The sequence below is a fragment of the Ambystoma mexicanum genome, chromosome 2p (assembly GCF_040938575.1).
Source record: "Ambystoma mexicanum isolate Mex_15411 chromosome 2p, UKY_AmexF1_1, whole genome shotgun sequence".
NCBI lineage: Eukaryota > Metazoa > Chordata > Amphibia > Caudata > Ambystomatidae > Ambystoma > Ambystoma mexicanum.
In genome coordinates this window covers 117,945,859-117,968,707 of record NC_090923.1, presented here as the reverse complement: position 1 = coordinate 117,968,707, position 22,849 = coordinate 117,945,859, and the positions used below count along the sequence as shown (strand labels likewise).

Here is a 22,849-nt window from a genome sequence, read left to right as displayed (position 1 = left end):
CAGAATTAGCACACGCCGGTCCGTTGTTTCTTGAATTTCTCAAGACGTGAGGATGTTTTCCCCAGAGGATCATGGGTTCTTCTGGGGAGATATGCTCTTAGCAATGGGTCAAGATACTTAGGGCCTACTGATAAGTCGTACCTATCAACATTGTGACCTAATGTCCTCACACTGTGCCCCTGAGATCGCCTGGAACTGGCCCGCACTGTGGAGGTACACCCAAATAACCATCATCTGGAGGAAACATGATGACACGTGTAGGGCCCACGCCGTGGAACGCACTCCCAGACAACCTGCGACTACAAAAAGATCAGCGTTGGTTCCCGACAGTAGTGGAGACCTCTTTTCCCCAGTGAAACAGCTGTTTCTAGGCACTACCATCCTGCACAAGCCACCTGCCTCCTATGCTACTCCTCACAGTCACACCACCTGAAAATAAACCCACAAGAAGTGAAGGCAGGTCACATGGGACGCTTATAGGTGTTGCCGGCCTGGGATTGTAGCAAGTGCAATTCTTTGAGAATCAGCTTGATGTGATCAGGGTTGTGGCCAAAGGATTTGTACACTGGTGTTAAAGGTTGTAATTCTACAAAGACATCTCCAGCCAATCATAACCGTTCTCTTAATATAAATGTAGCAGGCATGTGCTGGGATTACCTGTGCATCATAAAGAGCATATGTGAAACAGCCTTGAACCTGAAGAAACTACAGATCACACAGAACAACGCCATTAGAGCAGCCCTTAGCATTCCTAAAAGGGACCATATCTCCCAAACTAGACGGGGTGCCCACTATCGCCCAGTTAAAGAGCGTATACTCGCCATCACACACTCCTGCTTATCTAGCACAGCACCACCGCACCTCGCAGAAACCATTCACCATGCCACATCTGAAAGACACAAACGTGTCTCAGCACTGCAACCAACTGGCAGCCCCCACCTTCACAAGATCTAGAGCAGGAGGCGCTAGCTTTGCAGTCCTGGCCCCAAAAAACTGGAACTCACGACCTCCCGCACTCAGGAAAGAAACCTCCTTCACAGCCTTCCGCAAGTCACTGAAGATGCAACTCTTCCAATAAAAACGGACCCTAGGCTCTTTCCATCTCCAAGGCTACAACTGAAGGTCCGTGCCATCACCAATTGCATCTCAACGTATGTTGTATGAAAATTCACTCTGTAAACTGTAAACCTATGTAATACACATGCAAATGTTTTCGTGTAAGCAAGTATACTGTAACAGCGCCACGATGCCCAAGGGCCGCTGTGCGCTTTATAAATGCAAAATAAATAAATAAACCTTCAAAAGCAGTTCTAAACCTGTACTTTTAGCATAACGAATTCGAGCCCCACGCCTGTCGGATTTAGAGGTATGTGCATTGGAAAGGCTGGAGTGGGGGACCGGTTTCTTTCATTGCATGGTGGGGAGAATGGGCACAGCAAGGGCTTTTGGCCTCGTAATTAATATTTATTTATTTATTTGTTCATTTTTATAGCGCACCTAACCCTCGGGTATCTGGGCGTGTTAATATTTAATATTTAATATTTAAAACACCCTGAACAAGCACTAGCAATGCCAACATTTTGGGCTTTTGTGTAGGCATGGGAAAGGCACTTGCCAGGGCACTGCCATAGCGGTATTAACTGGCTATTGATGGTTGCAGGTGCAAAATAGTGCAAGTATCTGGGCACCTAATAGCAGTGCCTGGCAAATGCCTAATACTTATACTCAAGCCATAACTGTTGGATTTCCCAATGCTTGTTTTTAACAAGACTTCGGTGAAGGGCACGCATAGTGCTTATACCTTGAGTGGCTGAAGGCAGACCTGGTTAAGACAGTGTTATTACACCAGAGCAAGATTTACAGCTCCAATTAAGTCATTCACTGTTAGAAATAATGATTAAAAAAAACACTGACAAGTACTTCGAGTGCAACATTTGATGTTAAGGCTTCATTAAAGTGAGATCAATGAGATCCCAACAGGAGGTGTTTTGGGAAGGGAGTGGCTGGACTGGGTGGGAACGCCATAGAGGTTAGCATGGCCATGGGCAGTCGATGGGTGGGCAAATAACCAAAAAAACACCTGCAAGCTTTGTGTACCTCTTCATATGCCATTTCTCCTTATTTGTACTCTAATGCAATAGTGTTGGCTGAAAGGTGGCGCAAGTACCACCTAATAGTTAAAACTTAACAACAGAAAACATATTTTTCCAATAGAATGTCACTTGTCCCCAGACATTTCCTCTTTTTTAGTGACTAAAATGTCAAGTTAGGTAAGTGATGCCTACACGTTAACTAAGTAGTATTTACCAAACAGAGACCCTTTATTTTGCAAGGGCTGAGTGAGTTGTTGGCACATATGCAAAAACCAGGGCACTGGTGATAAACATACTTTTTACGCGTTATATATATATGAAAAGTGAAGCTGTCGTGGTACAAACGTTTGCACTAATTGTGGTATGCGTGATTTCACTCCTAGTAATGGCACAACATTGTGGCAACCTCTAAAATAGGCGCTGGCGGGAAAGGATGAATATACGCCACATGTTTAAATCATTTTTCTAGAGAAAATTGCCCATATTGCGAGGTGTATTACAAGGTACTGCAGGTGCGAGGAATACATGTGTAAGACGCACATTGGCTGTACTTTGGTGTGAGAAGATTGCAGTTGCATTGTGTGCTCTGTAGACTGCTGTGTTTTCTCTGTTCATTTGTAGCAATTATTTTGTTCACACATATCCTTTGTGTCAGAGGTCCTGTCACCAGAAAACACGCAGGATAGTGCGCAAAAACGGACAGTGCGGCGGAACCTCTGCTATCGCTGCACAGAGGAATGAACAGGAAGCGGCGGAAGAGAGAGGGAGTGCACAGGGTCCGCGTGAGCCTCGTTGGAATGCCCGAGGCACAACTTCTACATTGGTGCAGATTAGATTGTAAAACAATGATGTTCATTTTGCACACTGCCAAAGATGAACTGGAAGCAAAGCGCAGTTAGAACTGGTATGCCGCCTTTAATGAAGCTGATGTCTCGTGCAGCTTTTCTGTGGCACTGCCAGTAAGTATCCCAGGAGCGGCAGCCATGGTCGCAGTTCTCTTGAAAGCAGCTTTCTCGAAGGTTCTGCAGCAAGTGCTGAAAAAATACTTGGCGGGGTTAAGAAACAAAGCGCTTTCAGGGGTAAAGTCCTAAAATAAAATGTGGGGGGACATTAACATACCAATTGAATGTGGCGTCACCAGAAATTAGCATATTAAGGTGCCCTCTGAAAAAGGAGGGGGGGCTCTTGAAAAAAGTGTGGGGGGGAGGGGTGGTGGGCCCTGTCCACCTGCGTGTACACTCGACTTGAGCCCTGACCTCTTTTGCAAGGGGAACGCAGAACCAGTGGCAGATTTAAATCAAAGAATGCATGGACAAGATTGACAGGAGGCACAGAATGGATGAGTCATGGGGGGGTCATTCCGAGTTGGGTGGTAGTCATGGTGCTATTAGCACCATGGCTGCCTCCCATACCAGGTCCGGGTCCGGTCTGGTTGAATGGGGACTTACCGGGTCATTCCGACCCTAGAGGACCCTGTAAGTCCTCATTCAACCAACCATTCCCCATTCCCCTTTGAGCCCCCATAGGTCTCAATGGGAATGGGGAAGGCGCTAATAACGGGCCCGTGAATAGCAGGCCCGTTATTAGTGTCCTGGTCCCTTAGCAGGACCCGTAATGGACGTGTGGTCAATTTGATTTAAGCAAAAGGAGTACAACTGTAGTGTTAGTTCCCCCCCCCCCATTTCGAATGGAAGACTGCAAAGAATGCACTTCAGCGTGGCCTGTGGGGTTTGTAAATGTATTTTTCTGCCTTAAAGATACAAGAAAAAATGAATCCTGAAAAGGTAATTTGTTTGCTTTTCATGTTGACAAAGGGATCGTTCATATGTGATGTGAGGAAAATGTGACTTTCGACAAAAGAATAAAAACGTTTGGGGGTCAAATAAGCCTATGTGAAAACAAGGGAGATAGTTTTAAACTGTGTTTTTCTGTATATATTTGTCTTGAACGAATCCGTAGTTCTGTGTGCTTCTAGAATGAAAATGCTTAGGGGGTACTTCTCATCACCTAAATGTTAAAAGCTCAGCTCATGTTGCAAGCGATGGTTACTCAACTGAGCCATCCCTTACAAATAGTTTTCTTGTTGCCTGAATAGAATGGTTAAATGTTAAATGTTAAAGGTATTTGTACCGCGCACTGTCACCAACGGAATTGGTCCCCAGGCGCTCAGGCGGATCTGCAAACGATAAAGGTGGGATGGGTTAGTAAGGTGAAGAAGGGAGTAGGATAGTGAGAGGAGTGGTGTTCTGTTGGCAGCTTCAACTCGGTGTACACCGGGTGCTGAGATTTGGTGCGGGTATCGGATCGGAGTCAGTCCGCGTGTGCTGTTGTTACGGATTATGTGTTGTTGTAGTGTTGTGAAGTGCGTGCGGCTTGTTGTGCGAGAGATGGTTGTGTGAGTTTTTTGAGTGAGATAAGTATGCAGTTTGAGCTTATATTGGTGAGTGGGTTATCTGACCTTTACCATGCTAACATTCACAGTTCTGTCTGAGTGTGGCACTTGCCGGCCCTCGCACTCCCATCCAGACCTGGAACAGGCCAGCGCTCAGGACTCCATCCAGAATGGTAAATGCTAAACTGGGTGCCGGCTCCACTGGGACCTGCGGTGCAGGTTTCATGGGCCGGCGGGCAAAAAGGAGGGAGAGGATTTCTCTTTGTGTCTCACAGGGTGCCTGAAAGGGTGGCTGCACGTCTTTGCATATGATATTCAGGAGAAAGACAACAACCACCCTAAAACACCATTCATTTAAGAGGGGTCTGCAAACTTTGGCTCTCCAGATGTGTTGGACTATAAATCCTCTTAGCCCTAACCTAACTAGCCAATACTGGGGGATTGTGGGAGCTTTAGTCCAAATCATCTGGTGGGCTGCTGGTTGTTGACCTCTGATTTATATAAATGTGGCAAGCAATGCCTGTATGGCCCCATCTGCGAGGGGCCCTTGGCAAAGAAACTGGCCATGCCCAAGGCCGGCCCTGGTATCCTGTATGTTGGAGCTGGTGCCAGATTTCCAGTAGAAATACGACTTTCCTCCATGGAAAGGCTTGAAGACTCATCGCCATTAACCAATGTCCCTGTGCTGGAAGTGGCTTGTGAAATTACACAGATACCCAAACATTCACTTGTAATGGCCTTCCCTCAAGGCCTGTAATGCTGACCTCCATTGTACATTGATAGAAGCCACTAAGAAACCAGGGGTTGAACTGTCCGCCGTTGAAAAGGGGGCTTCTCATTTCCAAGGTCTACTTGCATCAACTGCCACTCGGCTGTAAAAACTCATAAGCGACTGAATAACTTACATGCGTAATTACATGACGCAGATTGCAAGTTAAAAGTGTGCCCCATATGACTAACAATTTTGCAACAACTATAACACTAAACCACAACAAAGCATTTCTACTCTGAATTTGACATAATCCATGGAACACACCTTTCACCGTTAACTTCCTGAAGAATATGGATTGCAATATTAGCAACCGGGGTGGTCACGGCAGCCGATCAGCTTGCTCGGATTGTGGAGTGAACCCCATGATCCAACCTAACCAAAAGAAAGACAATGGGGTTGACTTACTGGCCACGAGATTCATACTTCTGAATTAAAGGAATCTCATGGCCTTCGTGCTGTAATTTCTATGGGCGGATCAGGTCATATACCCCAGTCCTCTAACAAATGTGCGGCTGCGTAAAACACTTCAAATACACAACTTTAAAATATTACAATTTTATTTAATCACAACAGTTTACTTAAAATCACATAAAAGAATGTTTTTCTTAGGAAAACAAAAAACAACATTTCATAAGTTAATATATGTGAAAAAAGTGCTAAAAGTGCAGGACAACCTTTCCTTTGAACCAATTAAAAATAAATCATATACACAATTAGCCTTTTTACAAAAGACTAACCTAAAGCAAAAAAATATTTTTTACACTGCTGTCTGATATAGAGAACTCCTAATATTAAAGAATGTTCGCTAAATTCTTGTGCTAGACATATTGGGCAAATCCTATTGGTAGGTTCTAAATTTCCACAATACTTCATTACACAACAATGTTTTACACTACAGTGGCGAACAAACCTAACATGTTTCGTTCTAACTTTGTAAATACAAATTTGACAAGAACTTCATGAGGGGAACTCGACAAAGCAGGTCACACGACTTGTGTATACTCTTTCCTTCACAGTTTAAGAACAAATGATCTTCTCAACCTCTAGAAAGAACAACACTTAAATACAGCCATCAGTAAGCTATAACAATATTTTTGAAATAACCAAAATAGACAGAAGTATAAATCTCCTACTATTGGCTCATTGCAACACAGCTGGGGAAGGTAGATGTGTCTTTACTGTAGACTGCCATATGGTTCTCGAGCTTAATCCTGCAGCATTATTGGAAAGAATTATTGGGCGTTACTTCGTGTAATTCTTCTTCTGTCTCTAGTCGTCTGTCTATGTTGCTCTTTACAATACGCTTGTGATGTTAATCCAACTCACAACGTTCGTTGAATCGTTGTGTTAATGCCTTCTCGTCTTTCGTCCGATGTTCATACGGGGATCAGTCAGCTGATCCAAGCCTGCGTTCTGAGCAAGCTGCAAGATGCGGGTGCCCGTTCAGCCATCATCCCCTCACCCCCCCCCCCCCCCGCGCTCTTTGCTCCATCCCCTCCCCCCACTTACCTGATTCTTCTTCTGGTGGCAGTGCCACTACAGCTGCTGCTCTAACATCCCAGTACGCTGTTGAAAAGGATGACTGGCTTCGCATGGAGCCCACCCTTTCATTTCCATGGTGTCCATCTTAAATGAGTATTCCATTGTACGGGATGCTGCAAGCGCGCAACCCATTCACTGTAACAAATAGATTGCTATTAGCATCGTGGATTAAAAACCAAGGGTGTTAATAGCAAGAATGCCAGAGCTGGTGGGCTGATTCGGGCAATAATGCCATCACGTCCCATTGGTAAGTTGTGCCCCAGGTCATTACCGCCCGATCTAGCCTGCCAGCTCTGGCATTATTGCTATAATGCTACTCAACAACGCTATGACAACATAGTTTTTGCTCCACCTTTTCATGTGAACATTTTAACCATGTTGCAATAAATAAAAGCAAACAGCAACCTAGTTTTTAGAAAAAATACGAAAGTGCAATATTAAAATAAATCTTCGCAACCTCAGCATTTGCAGACACGCCTTCATCACTTGACTCTGTGTCTTCAGTTGCTGGTCCGAGATTGTCTTGGTCAAACTGGACAAAACAGCCCCCAGACAGAGGGATGGTCCATTTGGTCGCCTTGATGGACCAAAATCCACAGAAAACAATGATGTGGTCACTGCCACTCACATTCAGACAATGCACCTGTGACTTCAGTAGGCCGAATGTCCTTGATTTAGGGTTCCTTGTTCTAATGTGCACATGGTGCGCCACTTGGTGCGCAACTACACACACCCTGCTTTGGATTCCAACTACCGAGCGGAAGCCCGTTCGGCACCTTTATTGGTGTGGATCACATGCTCATGCATTTGACCCGTAATATGTGACTAGGCACAAGCCCGGCTGTTTGTAGCCTACGTCACAACATCCCATGCCAAGGGTAAAAACAAATACTTCACTCACACTGACCTCATGGTTCATTTTGACACACTACTATGCACATTATCTGCGAGGGTATACTACCAGAGGTTGGGCGGTTCAATTTACCCGTGTGTGAGTGATGATGGTACACACTGGTCCCACTTGCAGTTCTGGGCCAACCCTGATGACATGTTCTTATACAGGGCCTACTTTAAACATATCACTTGCTGCATCTTAAGCTTGCCTCCCAGTCACGGTACAAATGTATACATATGTACATTGGCAGGTAGCACACCTTTGAAGCCTTACCACTGCAAACTTTATTAGTCCACAAGAGAATGGGGATCACCCCACAGGTCAGAAAAGCCACACCGGGGCTACATCGGCAGATGGCCACAGGGCAGTCCCTCTGGGTCTGCTCAGCCACATTGGAGTTTGCTCCACTAGCCAGCAAAGCTGCGCCCGAGGGTACCGGGGGCCACATCTGCCTTTGTCCTGACAGCAAAACTCAGCCACGTCTGGGCTGAGCGTGCAGACCGCCGTTACAGATGCTGTACGATGGTTATTCCAGCATGGCCTGCGTGGTCCTTCTTTGCAGCAGACCATAGTCTGGAGTCTTTTGGGCCCCCTTCCCTCTTGGGGATAGGGGCATGTGGAGGACACTCTCCTTTTGGTCCCCGAACCAGGTTGGGACCAGGTGACAGCAGCAGGCAGGGCTGCACCCGCTTTCCCCTAGTGAGAGTTCTTTCTTGCTACCGCATTGGTGGCAGCCCCACTGCATTGAGGTTCTCTGCAGCAGGAGCTGTCATGGGCAACGGTCAAGGCTTGTCACATCTTCTTTCTCTCCTTGGCAGTGATGTTCACTTTGATGCAGCGATCAACGACCGTGCCGTGGCAGGGCTCCCTAGTCAGGAGTTGACGGCAGTGCACTTGGGCCATACCACCTTTCATGGCTCGCCTCTTGCCTGGCCGCACAATCAGTCTCTCAGGCGGCAGCGGCGGCCGGGCTAAGGCTGTTTCTTGATTTGTTGGCTCCCCCGGGTGGGAGTTGGCTGTGGCTGTAGTCCAGGCCGCGCCAACTGCGGGCTCCCCCAGGCAGGAAGTCACTGTTGTAGGCTCTGGGGTACAGCCACTGCACAGCAGTTTTTGCTACGCCTCTCTTCTCCATTTGAGTGTTGGGGAAGTACCCCAATGAATGAACTGCTCCTGGCACTTTGATCAGAAGGATACGCATAGTCCCGGTTGTGGCTTCCTGTGAAAGCCACTGCTGCATCAGTTCTTGCCGAGCCATTGTTCTTCCCCAGGCAGGAGTGTTTGTCAACTGTAGCGACATGGTTCCCTTTTCTCCCCCAGGCAGGAGCTTCTTTTTAGCAGTGCACGTCTCCCCCAGACAGGATTGGCTCTACTTGAGGTGGTGCACCTCTTCCTCCAGGTAGGAGTCCCTGTTTTAAGTATCCAGAGGGGCAGGGTGCTCCTCTCTCTTCTGCCCCTAGTAGGGCTGTTTTTGTTCCAGAACAGAGGCGGCGTTCCTGGCTGCACTGATATTGTCACTTTCAGTGGCAGCGTGCCACTTCTCCTCTCCCCCAGTCAAGAGTTCTACCATTCACTGCTTGTGGCGGCTGCAGCAGGGGCTGCACCACTCACTCTCCCCCAGGCAGGAGAACTTAAAGCAACTGTAGCGGCATGGGAGTCGCCTGCTCTCCCCCAGGCAGGAGCACTGATGGTTACTCTACTGTAGCAACACGAGCGGCCTGCTCTCCCCCAGGCAGGAGTACTCAAAGTTACTGTGGTAGCATGGGCCGCCTGCTCTCCCTCAGGCAGTAACACTGATGGTTACTGTAGAAGCACGGGCGGCCTGCCCTCCCCCAGGCAGGAGTACTCAAAGTTACTGTGGTGGCATGGGCGGCCTGCTCTCCCCCAGGCAGGAGTACTCAAAGTTACTGTGGCAGCATGGGCTGCCTGCTCTCCCTCAGGCAGTAGCACTGATGGTTACTGTAGCAGCACGGGCGGCCTGCTCACCCCCAGGCAGGAGTACTCAAAGTTACTGTGGCAGCATGGGCTGCCTGCTCTCCCTCAGGCAGTAGCACTGATGGTTACTGTGGCAGCATGGGCCGCATGCTCACCCACAGGCAGTAGTACTCAAAGTTACTGTGGCAGCATGGGCCGCATGCTCTCCCCCAGGCAGGAGTACTCAAAGTTACTGTGGCAGCATGGGCCGCCTGCTCTCCCTCAGGCAGTAGCACTGATGGTTACTGTAGAAGCACGGGCGACCTGCTCTCCCCCAGGCAGGAGTACTCAAAGTTACTGTGGTGGCATGGGCAGCCTGCTCTCCCCCAGGCAGGAGTACTCAAAGTTACTGTGGCAGCATGGGCCGCCTGCTCTCCCTCAGGCAGTAGTACTGATGGTTAGTGTAGAAGCACGGGCGGCCTGCTCACCCTCAGGCAGGAGTACTCAAAGTTGCTGTGGCAGCATGGGCCGCATGCTCTCCCCCAGGTAGGAGTGCACAAAGTTACTGTGGCAGCATGGGCCGTATGCTCTCCCCCAGGTAGGAGTGCACAAAGTTACTGTGGTGGCATGGGCGGCCTGCTCTCCCCCAGGCAGGAGTACTCAAAGTTACTGTGGCAGCATGGGCCGCATGCTCTCCCCCAGGTAGGAGTGCGCAAAGTTACTGTGGTGGCATGGACGGCCTGCTCACCCCCAGGCAGGAGTACTCAAAGTTACTGTGGCAGCATGGGCTGCATGCTCTCCCCCAGGTAGGAGTGCGCAAAGTTACTGTGGTGGCATAGGCGGCCTGCTCACCCCCAGGCAGGAGTACTCAAAGTTACTGTGGCAGCATGGGCGGCCTGCTCTCCCTCAGGCAGTAGCACTGATGGTTACTGTAGAAGCACGGGCGGCATGCTCACCCCCAGGCAGGAGTACTCAAAGTTACTGTGGCAGCATGGGCCGCATGCTCTCCCCCAGGTAGGAGTGCACAAAGTTACTGTGGTGGCATGGGCGGTCTGCTCTCCCCCAGGCAGGAGTACTCAAAGTTACTGTGGCAGCATGGGCCGTATGCTCTCCCCCAGGTAGGAGTGCACAAAGTTACTGTGGTGGCATGGGCGGCCTGCTCTCCCCCAGGCAGGAGTACTCAAAGTTACTGTGGCAGCATGGGCCGCATGCTCTCCCCCAGGTAGGAGTGCGCAAAGTTACTGTGGTGGCATGGGCGGCCTGCTCACCCCCAGGCAGGAGTACTCAAAGTTACTGTGGCAGCATGGGCCGCCTGCTCTCCCTCAGGCAGTAGCACTGATGGTTACTGTAGAAGCACGGGCGGCCTGCTCACCCCCAGGCAGGAGTACTCAAAGTTACTGTGGCAGCATGGGCCGCATGCTCTCCCCCAGGTAGGAGTGCGCAAAGTTACTGTGGTGGCATGGGCTGCATGCTCTCCCCCAGGCAGGAGTGCGCAAAGTTACTGTGGTGGCATGGGCGGCCTGCTCTTCCCCAGGCAGTACCCTGGCTGCATGCTGAGGGGCCGACTGCTCCTCTGACATGCTATACCTTACCAGCTTTGCAATTTCGTTCTTCATGCACTTCCATTATGTGTCCTTTCATTGTTCTTTCCTGCACAGCTCTGGCACAGGCAGAACTGCACTCTCTCCCCGTGGCAGGAGATATGTTACTTGGCTGTTGTGTTATTCTTCCCCTCCTTGGGTGGGAGATTTGAATGTCAAATACCTGTTTTACATGTTGGTTGGCGGCGAGTGCGCCCCGCTCTCCCCTCCAGGCTGGAGCAACTGGTCTGAGGCTGCACCGCCCCTCTCCGCCAGGCAGGAGAATCACATCACAGTGACAGCGGCCCTAGAGGGCAGTCCATTCTTCATTTTATTGTTTTAGGATGTAGCAGGGGTCGCGCGCTGCGTCTCCATCCAGCGGGAAACGTCTTTGAATGGCAGCGGGCCGCTCCATCATTCCCACCTGTGGGAGCTCTTCACCGCCCCATGCAGGGGCTTCAAACCTTAGTGCTGCCGCATCCCGCAGTCAGAGGTTGAAGTGGGCGGGAGCGGTGCTCCCATACTTTTTATTTTTAAGTCTCACAGTTCCTATACTTTTATTTTAAAAAGAAACCGTTCCGGAATTGTTTAGTTTTAAAATAAAAGTGTAGGAAGAAGTTGACGCTTGCACTTAAGTGCACTGCACTGCACATTCCCATAAACAGCAGGTGTGTTTGTTTGGGGGTTTGGATTGTGTGTGGGAAGGGGGCAGGGATAGGGTTTGTGGGAAGCAGGGCAGACCAGCAGAGAACATAGCTCCACTACTTCTTTTCGTACACTTCGACCACTGCCCGCAGTGTGGGGCAGGCCGCTTCCTCGTTCCTCCTTTGGGAATGTTGCCTCTCTTCTTACAATAGAGTGCGGCGGGGGCCATGCTCATCCACTTCGACCTTCGCTGCGGGGCAGACTCCAGTGACCTGATGCCGGCGCTGCAGAGGGCCCCCCAGGTTGCTGGGCACCATACCCAAATAAAAGCTCTGAGGGAACACTCTGCAGGCTCGTCTACCCCCATCAGGGTGCCATTGATCTGACTTTCTATTTTATACTTGTCCTTTTTTCCCCCGTAACCTAACCTACAGCAGCGCACAGGGCCGGAGACACTCGTCGCCAGTTGTTATGTGATATGATATATTTTATTTATATCACGCCCATACACAAGTGTTTCAGGGGTATACAAGGAAAGGGAGGGGTACAAGGGAGGACAGAAACAACAATCTTACTAGGCCCAGTGACATTGAGTACACGCAAGTGCAGGTGAGAGGGAAGGGGGGAAAGTGCAAGGGGCAGGGGAGGAGTGGAAAGTGTTGAACACGTGATCAAAAACAACAGGTAGTGCAGCCAGCAGGTGGCAAGTGCATGAATTAAGCACAGACAACGGGTATACATAAGTACAGGTAAGGGGACTGTAGGTTGCAGATGCTCAGTGCAGAAACAGACAGAGATTGTTAGGGGGCTCGGGTCACCTGCCCCCCACGCAGTGAGGATGGCCTGTTGTGCGGGGCTGGACCTTAGGCCCATGCTTGGTGCGCTGCGCAGCGCGTCAGTAACTACACGGACTCTGTCTTGGAGTCGAACTGCCGAGCGGAAGCCCGCTTGGCCCCTTTATTCGTGTGGGTCACATGCTCGTGCATGAGACCCATAACATGTGACGAGGCAGGCGCCCTGTTGCTCGTAGCCTACGTCACAACACATACGAATGTAAAAAATGACCTGTTCAGAATGGTTGCCTGAGTACCTACTTGGTAACAAAAAACTTCCAACAGTTTCAGAAATTAAAGAGAGACTTTTTTGTTGAACACTAGCTATAAACTTCGCAATTAAAGGAGACATATTTAAGAACTATCTTTAGAAACAAAATTGGTGTCTTAAGTGGAGGGAGTCTCATCTTCCGTTCCCAAGTGTGCACCTCAATTCAGGCTCAGTACGACGCTTGTAAACAAGAGATGCGTGCTCTTGCGTTCTACTCCCCGCCGCGCCGTGCCGGTGAATTGCAAAGCGGCATTTTGGAAGGGAGTAACAGGAGTGCCATCCTTTCCACTTCCAGGAGCAGGAAGCAGCAGATTCTCTGTGTGTCGCTAGACCCCAGCACTCCGAAGCTGGAGAGTTCCCACGAAGCAGCCCATTCTGTCCAAATATAGAAGCCACACAGATATTCTGAGACGCGAACAGGAGAGGCGGATTACTATTTGCCTCTCCGCATTTTAATCTCCCACCAGAAACCAGATTCTTTTCAGCCTGGGCGGGGAACACTTGTTATTGGGGGCCTGCAAAAGGTTAACAAGAAAACTAGCTCAGCTCCTACCAGGCTGTCCACAAAGGCCCTACAATTCAAGGCTGAAGGCTTCCGGGAAAGGATATGACATCATGGAGGGACATGAAGTCCTCTTTTGTTGTCCTTTTGTTGGGCGTTTTTGTACATTCGACTCTGGAAATCAAAGAGCCAGTGTTAGGGCTGCTCAGTCTGGAAGGCGGCTAATAATTGCGTGAGTCTCCTGAACTCTTGCTGCGAGATCAAGGGGAAACCACTGAGAACAACCTCTTCCCAGGGCAGCCGTTGGGCCCGCAGACTGCTATTGCTTATTGCAACTGTTTGTGCACAGGCTGCTGGAATGCAGCTAATTTCAGCTTCTGAACCCCAAATACTCTCCGACCACTTATCAACTCATCGCCTTTCTCATTGTTTCCCCATCCCACTCGCTTACCGCTCCCCTTTCTTTTAGACTAGAAGCTCTGAAGCAGATGCGATACAAAACACCAAAACATAAAGTTTGAGTTGTTGAATATTTTTTTTATTTTTGCTATGCTGCCCAGAACATTCAAAGAAGACTGATTCTGTGACTTGGAGGCAAAACCCTCAGAAAAGGGAAATCCTTTGCTACCTCTGTCACAGGCACTTATCAAAGCAGTTGGGAAGATCAGATGGTTGGAAGCTCACTCTAGACTGCAAGACTGCCTCCATTTCTCCTGCAATTCAGGAAAGCGCAGGGGCGCATCTCAGCAAAGCACATCTCAGGGATGATGAGATGAGGAGCAACCATTTGCTGAATCTCCTGCACCCAAACTGCCTCTGGTTTTTTCACCCTAACTCCTGCCTGTAACCCTCTGCCGCCCCTCTCTCCATATCCTTCAAGCTGTACCATAAGTATTCTCTTACACCCTTATCCTCTGTCCCTTTGTTGTAATGTGCTCTGTTGCTTCACAACTAAATTTGTGCTCTCTAGATCCCAATGCACTTCACACAATATATTTCAGATTGGCGGCTATGGAGGAAGCGAGCAGGGAAAGGTTATGGTTATGTGAAAGGTTATTATCCTGAGAACATACTTGTGTGTTTATTTCCTAGCCCTTGTTCACAAAAAAGAATAGATGCAATTCTTGATTCTTACCTAATGCAGACATTTTTAGAAGGCTAAATGTGTTTGGGGCTCATATGATATGTTACTGGAATGTTCACCTTGCATTGCTGCCATTTGCATGGTCTTCGGGGGGATCTGAAAGCAGGGCGTAGGCTGGGTTAGTGGGGACCAGGACGAGGTGCCACGGGAACAAGTATTGCTGTCATTACTGCCTGGTCTGTAGAGGATCTTTAAGGTACATCTTTTAATTCAGGCATCTTTTAATTTGCATTAATTACTTGGTGCAAAAGAGTACAGAGTACAAAAACATTGGTGTTAGGCAAGATTGTATGCAGTACCCTGTGGGACACTGCACCAGCCTTGTCCTCTTGGCAATAGTTAACCCAGCCTTTTGTGTAAGCATGTACTACACAAGTTGGAGTGACTGAGCAGCCAGGCTTGTCTCAAGAGGGATCAGTGTGAGCTGTAGAGTTGTCACACAGAGATTCACAGTGACATGTATACAAATAAACACTTGAACTCAAGGTTCCTTGATTACGCTATTATTTATTAATTTAACAGTCAGTTGAATAAGCCTTCGTTAGAAGGGAGCAAAATATGTAACACAATAATATACTTAAAAAATAAATACTCTCAGTTTCAATAAATCAGTAGATACCCATTTGGGATGGCAAACAGATAGTTCCTACACCCTGAGGTGACTTAAATAACTAGGACACTTTGGACATTGATATTTGATATATCATTGGCACACTTAGAGCAATACTGAGGTTAGTGTCAAAAGGAAAATATGAGGGAATACAACAATGATTAACAATTATTCTTAAGCAGGTAAGTACTTTTAGAACCGTCCAATGCAAAGTAAATTAACCCTTTGTACTCTGAGTCCCCCGGCCGGCCCATAGAGCCGAGGTTTGCTCAGAAGTACTTTAAGACGAGATAGCTGCACCCTTGAGAAGGATGGGGGTGCAGATGTATTACTCCAACACCAATCAATAAGGACAACGCAATGGTTTGGCAAAGGAAGTCCATTTAATGACAAGTACAAAAATGGGGAGTCATGGATATCAGCAGTGATGCGATCGTCCTTCTCGCTTCAACTCCAACAAACTTCATACAAGTTGTAACATATATATTCAAAACTCGTCATAATTGACGTGTAACACTCAAAACTTAACATGCAATTCTGTTGATTAGGAAAAGGTAACTTTACTATAGGTACTATATCTGTATATGGTAAAAGAGTGAGGGGATTGGGTAAACACTGTCAGGTGGGCGTCTAAACCCTTCCTTCAAAAGTCACTACTGTAGACGTCACTAAAAGTACGACGTCTCATTGGTTCTACTAACTATAAGACCGTAGATTATTTGGTCCATTGTGATTGGGTTGGCAACAACCTCATGCATACTTTCCCCTTCGTAACCCGGCCTTCCTCCGATTATGGTTACAATCAATCACTACTTTAATAGCCATGTGTCAATTAGTTCACTGTGGTTGGTCTCGAAACTGCATCTTCTGTCTGGAAAGGTTCTGATATCTCTGCTTGGTCCGGTGCCAAGCGTAGGTGTCAACCCATGCTTCTTCTTGCTCATCTGGTCACATGATTCCCACACCGTGAATTTGGCTCGTTTCTCTCAATTTGTGTATTTGATTTTTGTTTCACCCGCCACCTGCCTTCGCCTTCTTATCTCGATCCTTCAGAGGTAGGATATTCTGTTCTTAGTTTCAATTAAAAGTAGCTACTGGTCATAGCTTCTATTGGTATGACCTTGGCTTCCCTGGTACGAGTTGCCTCTGCCGAGGTTCGTTTCAGCTGTCTCTTCTCGTTTTGCTAAATATGAATCTCTGCTCATTTGGCCTTTAGTAACCTGTGTTGGTTCTGCTTCATTTGCAAAGTGGAAATATACTTATAATAAGGTACTTTGTTTGAGGTAGATTATGTATAATGGCACTTGCCGCACTACTTTTCTACTTAGCATAGCAAGCCGCACTGTTTCCTTAACTTTCTTGCGGTTCCAAGCATATTTACAGTTGTAAACTGGTTGAATATCTTCATCTTGCTTACAGCTTGAACTTCTTTGTATTTAAACATCGTTCTCCCCCTTTGGGTTCAAGATATCTTTATTCATGGCATTTCGTCTCTGTGTGTCATACTTTGGTTGTCATTTCTTCTATCTGCACGTTAGTCCAGGCCCTCGTGACGTCACCATTTGTCTTCCATTAAGGCCTTTTTGGTTTCTTCCGGGACAGTACTTAGGCAATCTTCATTTCGTTTCATTTGCTGGTTGGGTTTCCTCAATGGATACCTTACTGTCCATGGCTTTCTGGGTATCGGTACTTCAATAGGTGTTCCTCTTCTAATAGGCACTGGGCAGAGCCCCACTGTGGCTCTCTGCTGGTTTATTTGCTCATTATACGTCATATATTTTGGTGTGAACGTTCCTGAACTTCAAAATGGGCGCCTGGAGTGCAGGCTTTATTTGGGACCTCCTCTACACTCCCCAACCACTTTCACTTCCGTCTTTGGATTCATCTTACTCGGTTCTTCTATATTCATCTTCACTCCATCGCCTGGGTTCATCCCTCTTCCACTTCTGGATCTGTACATGATGGTTTGAAGAAGTGTCTCTTTGGAGTCCAGATTTGTATTACTCCTTTCAGGCTTCCTGCTGTCCTTACAAGTTAGTCATTATTCCATGTCATCAGTTGGCATTGTCAATTTGGGCTGCAATAAACCCATCTTCCCACATAATTTCTGTGCTTTCTGGGATAGAGAAACTTTCTTTCTTCTGGTGCGTGAATGCTGGTCTTCACGAAGTCTCTTATTTATTCATCAGTCAGGTCTTTGGGCTTCCATCCTGGCTTGGCATCAATCGCAATCTTTATCCCTATGGCTTTCTTAGCAGTTTTCTGGCACTGAGGGATTATTATCTTGATAACACAAAATCCTAGTAATATCATCACTAGCAGGGCTCCCAAGAACTTGAATGCATCTGCCATCCACTGTGGGACCCATGAAAACAGTGATCCAAACCAGCTGTCATCATCAACTTCGTCAGCTTAATCGATCATCTGGTTCTGCAGATTTGTCAGCATACTTATAGCTTCTGTTAAAGTTCTATTTTCCTCATCGTGAGAAGGTATGAATGTGCAACATGATTGTCCTATTTTTGCACAAACTCCTCCATCCATAGCTGTGATCATGTCAAGGACATATCTGTTCTGGAGAGTCATCAGTCGGATGGATCTTAACTCTTCCATGATTGCATTGAATCCTTTTATGGTTGTGTTGATGGTTTGCAATAACTCCCATCTGGTTATCTGTAACCATTCAGTATTTCCTCCAACTTGAATTCTTGGCACGAAAATCGTTGTGAACACTGATGAGGTGAGGCTAAATAGCCTGTGTTCATATGGGATTGCATGAAAGGCTTCTTCTGATTTAGCAGATAAGTAATTATCTCTCTTTATTCGAGTTAGCAGTTCCACAGATCTCTTCTTCCGCAGGTGAGCATCTGCTTTTGGGAAACTGTCAACATTCAGGTCACTTTTCAGGATAATGCTGGAATGTGGGCATTCACTATTGTGCATATACCTCCCCAGTCTCTTGGCAGTCTGATGTATGCTTTAGATCCACATGTCCAATAATGATTCATAATTATGGCAGTGCCATGAACCATTCCTGGTGCATCAAAGATTCATCCACAGTTCTGATTCTCTCCCATCTTTCTCGTACCATTGTTCCTGAAGCACAATTTTGAGCTTTCCAGTGGTACTATCTGTAAGGGTCCTCCTCTGTCTTCGACCCATGTCAGTAGTTTTGCAAGCTTTGGCCACAATGGCTTGCATATCCTTTGTGAATTTTCAAATGCCTCCTTACAAGCTCCAAGGACCATCCATGCTCGGCAGATTACTACTCCGTTCTCCCATCCGTCTGGTGAAAACACTGTGCCCCAAATCTGCATTTGGCCTCTGTTATTCCAACTTCGAGCTTCTTCTGGAGTTTTTCCTTGGACATTTAGTTTCGGGTTCACTTCCCATCTTATTTCTGCTCCCTTAACTCTAGGTTTCTCGTACCTGATTACATGGCTCCTAGTATGAGCTCGGTTTATTGTCTTAATGTCTTGACCATAATCATCTTCGTCGGGATAAGCTGGTTCAGTTGCCCATATTAGGAAAGCATCTCTTCCAATGAACTGGCCTCTAGCTTTGCGCATTGCTACATGTGATAGACAGTGTGCTGTCTGGACATTGATTTCTACAGCTACGAAGATCTTGGACTTCCCCATGTTGTATGGTAGGAGTGCACAAACAAAGCATTCCCCTCTTGAATTTCGTCTTCCAACTTCTTTCATCTGCTGGTACCAAATGTTGTTTACCAGATGTGCTGTGCTATCCAGGTAGTTGTTTAGTTCGTTGTCATCTCCATGCATGCTTATCTTGATTCTTAGTGTTTTCCTGTAATTTGCTATCACTATATCCCTGAATGCATCTGTATGGCTCCTTCTTGCTAGAGGGTTCTCAGGTATCCTGGTCTATGGTGCAGGCCTCCTCATCTGTGCCATTTGAGTAGAGAAGAGTCTGGCAGTTATTTACTTGTCCTCATACATCTTTTTCCTGCTGGTTATAAATGCCCATCTCTTCCACCCTGACATTGGTCCGGTATATGGCTGTATTGTGGGACTTGTACTTGTCCCTTTCAATGGAACATATATGTTTGTCACTGACTTAGCCGGTCAAGTGGCACAGCGAGTAGAGCGCTCGCTTTGACATCCGTGCCGAGCCTGTTAACGCAGGTTCGAATCCCGGCAGGGCCAAACTCAGCCTTTCATCCTTCCGAGGTCGATAAAAGAGCACCACACACCGGTAATAATAAGCAGCGCTCAGATACCTGAGGATTCGTAGCGCTATATAAGTGCCAATTATTATTATTATTATGTATCTGTGGGTTTCTTCTTCAGCTCCTCTAGTCTTTCCACTATGTCTGCTTCCTTCATTTGGCTCTTTACTTTACTTGTAGTGATATTTTCCATAGTAGGCAGTCTTTTCTTCTCTGAGGCTTTGAATTGTGGTTCTGCAGTCGTTGAAACTAGGCCTGTTGCGTGTGCATTCAGTGTTTGCATGTGTGTGGTAGTCAGTAATCTTTCTTCATTCACTCTTTGCCGACCCTGTCTCCGGCCTTTCTTTTTGTTTGTTACCACAAGTGTGTGTGTGTCATTGCTAATCACATCCATTTCAAGCTCATTCATTCCACCATCAGATCTTCTAGGGAACGGAATGACTATTTAAGGTCTGGGTGCCTTTGTGGGTTTCATGCGTGCATCTTTTGGTGGTTGCACTGGAATTGGAACGCTTTGTGCACCAATAAAAAATGCAGTTCTGATTGTTAATGACAGTAAAACAATGATGAATATGATACAGAAATACATTATGCCCCTGTAGGTTAGGCGGCAGCATTTACTTCCAGAGAAATGTGGACACCTCTCCTCATGCGGGAGGGCATTCGCAAAATGTCTACCTTTTACTATACTTCTTTAAACAACATTGTCTGTCGGATTCTGTGTTTAAGCAGTTCAGGTGTCCTACAAGTGTCCCCCCTCTTACGGGCGTGAATTGTCTCTTATTTCAGGATACAGTTCATTTGCTAAACTATGGGAAAAATCAAATCAAATAACACTTCGGCAGGTCCTTTTACTGGGCATGTTCAAAGAAGGTCAGCTCCAAGTCCGCGCCTCGGATTTGCTTCAGTCCCGAAGACATGTTGTATCCTGGTCAGGATGAAGAATAGAGACAAAATAACAACCAATGGATGAATGTGAAACCCTTGACACTGCTTCCTTGATCTGTCCCTCGGCGGAAAGCTTTAGAATCTCCTCAGATAGTTTTGTTGAGGGTTAGAGAGTTCTATTTGTAGTATGATTCCATGAAGTCAGTGACTAGACACAAGAGGATGCTGTGAGCCAATCTCCTGTCTTCTAGTGACAGGGACATCCATCCTGTCTTGCTGAGTTTCAAGATTGTATGCTTTCTCCTCAATGTAAACAATGTCTGCACTGTCTGTTCTTGTGGAGTGCAACTAAGATCACAATTTTATTTAGGAATTGGCTTACATGTTCTGTATTCGCAGGATCTTGAAGAAAGGTGAGTGTGTCTGTCGTTATTCCGAAAAGATTTGGACAGTCTTCGATTATGCGAAAGAACAATGTATTGACAAGCTCATTTATATCCTTCTCTGCTCAAGACATTTGGTTTCTCCTCACTTTATTCAGGAAGTAAGAGGAATCTTTCAGCAATAAAAGTAAGCAATCTTCTTATTGTCTTTTTGTTTTCAGGATCTTGAAGAAAGTCAGTAACACTGGTGAGTCTCCCCACCAATGACGGATACGATCTCAGCACTAGATTAAAGCATATCACCGCATCTTTGGTGATGTCGCTACTGCGGGACACCATAAGTGATTCTGAATAGGGTCTCGGTGTGGAATGAGTCTGGATACTGTATTTTATTCCAATTTATGTGTCCTCGATCAAAATTTGGTATGTTTTTTTATCACTGTCTTAAGTGTGCCTCAGTCCAAAGTTCAAAGTCAACAGACTATGTTGTGGTTCATACGTGCAGTTTTCTCCTTCACCGTGCAACTAGAATGCACAGAGTATCCGTTTTTATGTCCTTATTCCCCCTTTTTTTTCTTAGAGGAAGTGTTCAATTTAAGCCACAATTTACAAACAGTTCTTTATCTTTGTCTGGCTGGTCATGCGTTCTTTTTCTTTTTCATGGAACTGGTCTGCACGTGCAGTGGTTCTTCCCCATCGCTCGTAGACTCCTCTCGTTGGAGTGCAGGCAGGGGGCCTTCTCCGATGTAGGGTTTGATATCGCACAGAAAAATCCAAGCTCTCCGGCCTTGTAGTTTTACTGCAGACAGAGTGCGGTCCTCCACTGTGAAGAGACCGTTAAATCTTGGCTCATCCCACTTTTACCTCGCATGGTTCCTTACAAGGACGGTTCTCCAGGGAAAACGGATGGTACACAAAGTCCTTGTGCTGTGTCTGTAGTAGTATCTCCTTCTGTGTTCCGTGCTGCCCTGTACCCCTTTCGTCGTTGCTGCAGCTGGTCTGAAATTACAGTAAGGCAAGATGTCATGCAATTCAGGTAATTTTGCATTTCGGACCCTAGAATTTCTCCTGTTGACTAGACATCACATCTAGCTCTATTCACATCTAGCTCTATCTCGGGGTGTCAGGGAAGTATGCATTCCTCTTTCTGTGGCTAGTGGGCCTCTGCACCATGGGCCTCTTTTATGAGGGTACCCTGCTTCTCTGCTCCTTTCCCCCTCCCCACCAAGCACCCGGCCCCTTTCCTTCTATCTCGTCTTGTGACAAATTTACTTCTGCCCTGAAGAAATACACAGATGAGTAGTGGCTAAAACACCCACTCAGCCCTCACACTGCTACAAGCCAAGAGCCAACACAATCATAAAGGTAAAACAGGCAAAGTCAAGAGCTACACCTCCTTCATCAAAACACTCACGTTCACTTACACCTGCATGCGGAAGCTGGCTGGTGTCGCAGCTGCATTCTCTATACACCCATTCTGCACTCTACTGATTGTACACGAACAAAGTACAGTCCACCTGGCGGCCCCCTTCAGCCTGATCCGTACGTGCAGATAAAGCACTCCAATGATACACGTATCTGGAATCATAAGTCCCAGGACGACAACCAGTCCTCTACACTTAGAAGATGTTGTGTTATGCACTTATCTAGTCCTGGTGTAAGTAATGTATCCCATGGCTGTATCATGGGGGGTAGGAAATGTGTTACACTCTGCTGATTGTGGGGGTAGGAAATGTGTTGCACTTAGATGGATTGGTGGGGATATGAAATGTGCTACACTCATCTGGATTTTAATGGTAGGAAATATGTCACACCTAGATGGATTGTTGGGGGTAGGAAAATGTGTCACACATAGATGGATTGTCGGGGGTAAGAAATTTGTCACTCTCTGTTGGATTGTTGCGGTGGGAAATGTGCCACACCCAGCTGAATTGTTGGATTTACGAAATGTGTCATTCTTAGATGGATTGGTGGGGGTAGGAAATGTGCCCCACTTAGAGGGTCAATAGCTTGCCTTTCACAGCAGAAGATATACTAGGACAGCCACTCTATTGGGTTGCTGGAGTTAGAAATGTGTCGCTATTAGATGGACTGGTGGAATTAGGAAAGGTGTTACACTCATTTGGATTTTGGGAGTAAGACATGTGTAGCACTTAGTTTAATTTTTCATAGTAGGAAACTACTTAGATGGACGTT

At 46.9% G+C, this 22,849-nt stretch overlaps 1 protein-coding gene and 1 long non-coding RNA gene across 2 annotated transcripts in view; one reads left to right on the top strand and one right to left on the bottom strand.

Moving 5' to 3' along the window:
- Positions 1–22,849, top strand: part of KBTBD12 (kelch repeat and BTB domain containing 12) — a 1,008,581-nt gene that overhangs the window by 495,934 nt on the left and 489,798 nt on the right. The window lies entirely within an intron of this gene.
- Positions 15,295–22,849, bottom strand: part of LOC138566275 (uncharacterized) — a 415,633-nt gene continuing 408,078 nt past the window's right edge. The window contains exon 4 of the long non-coding RNA XR_011301884.1: positions 15,295–21,652. This is a non-coding gene — a long non-coding RNA (uncharacterized lncRNA). The remainder of the gene's footprint in view (positions 21,653–22,849) is intronic.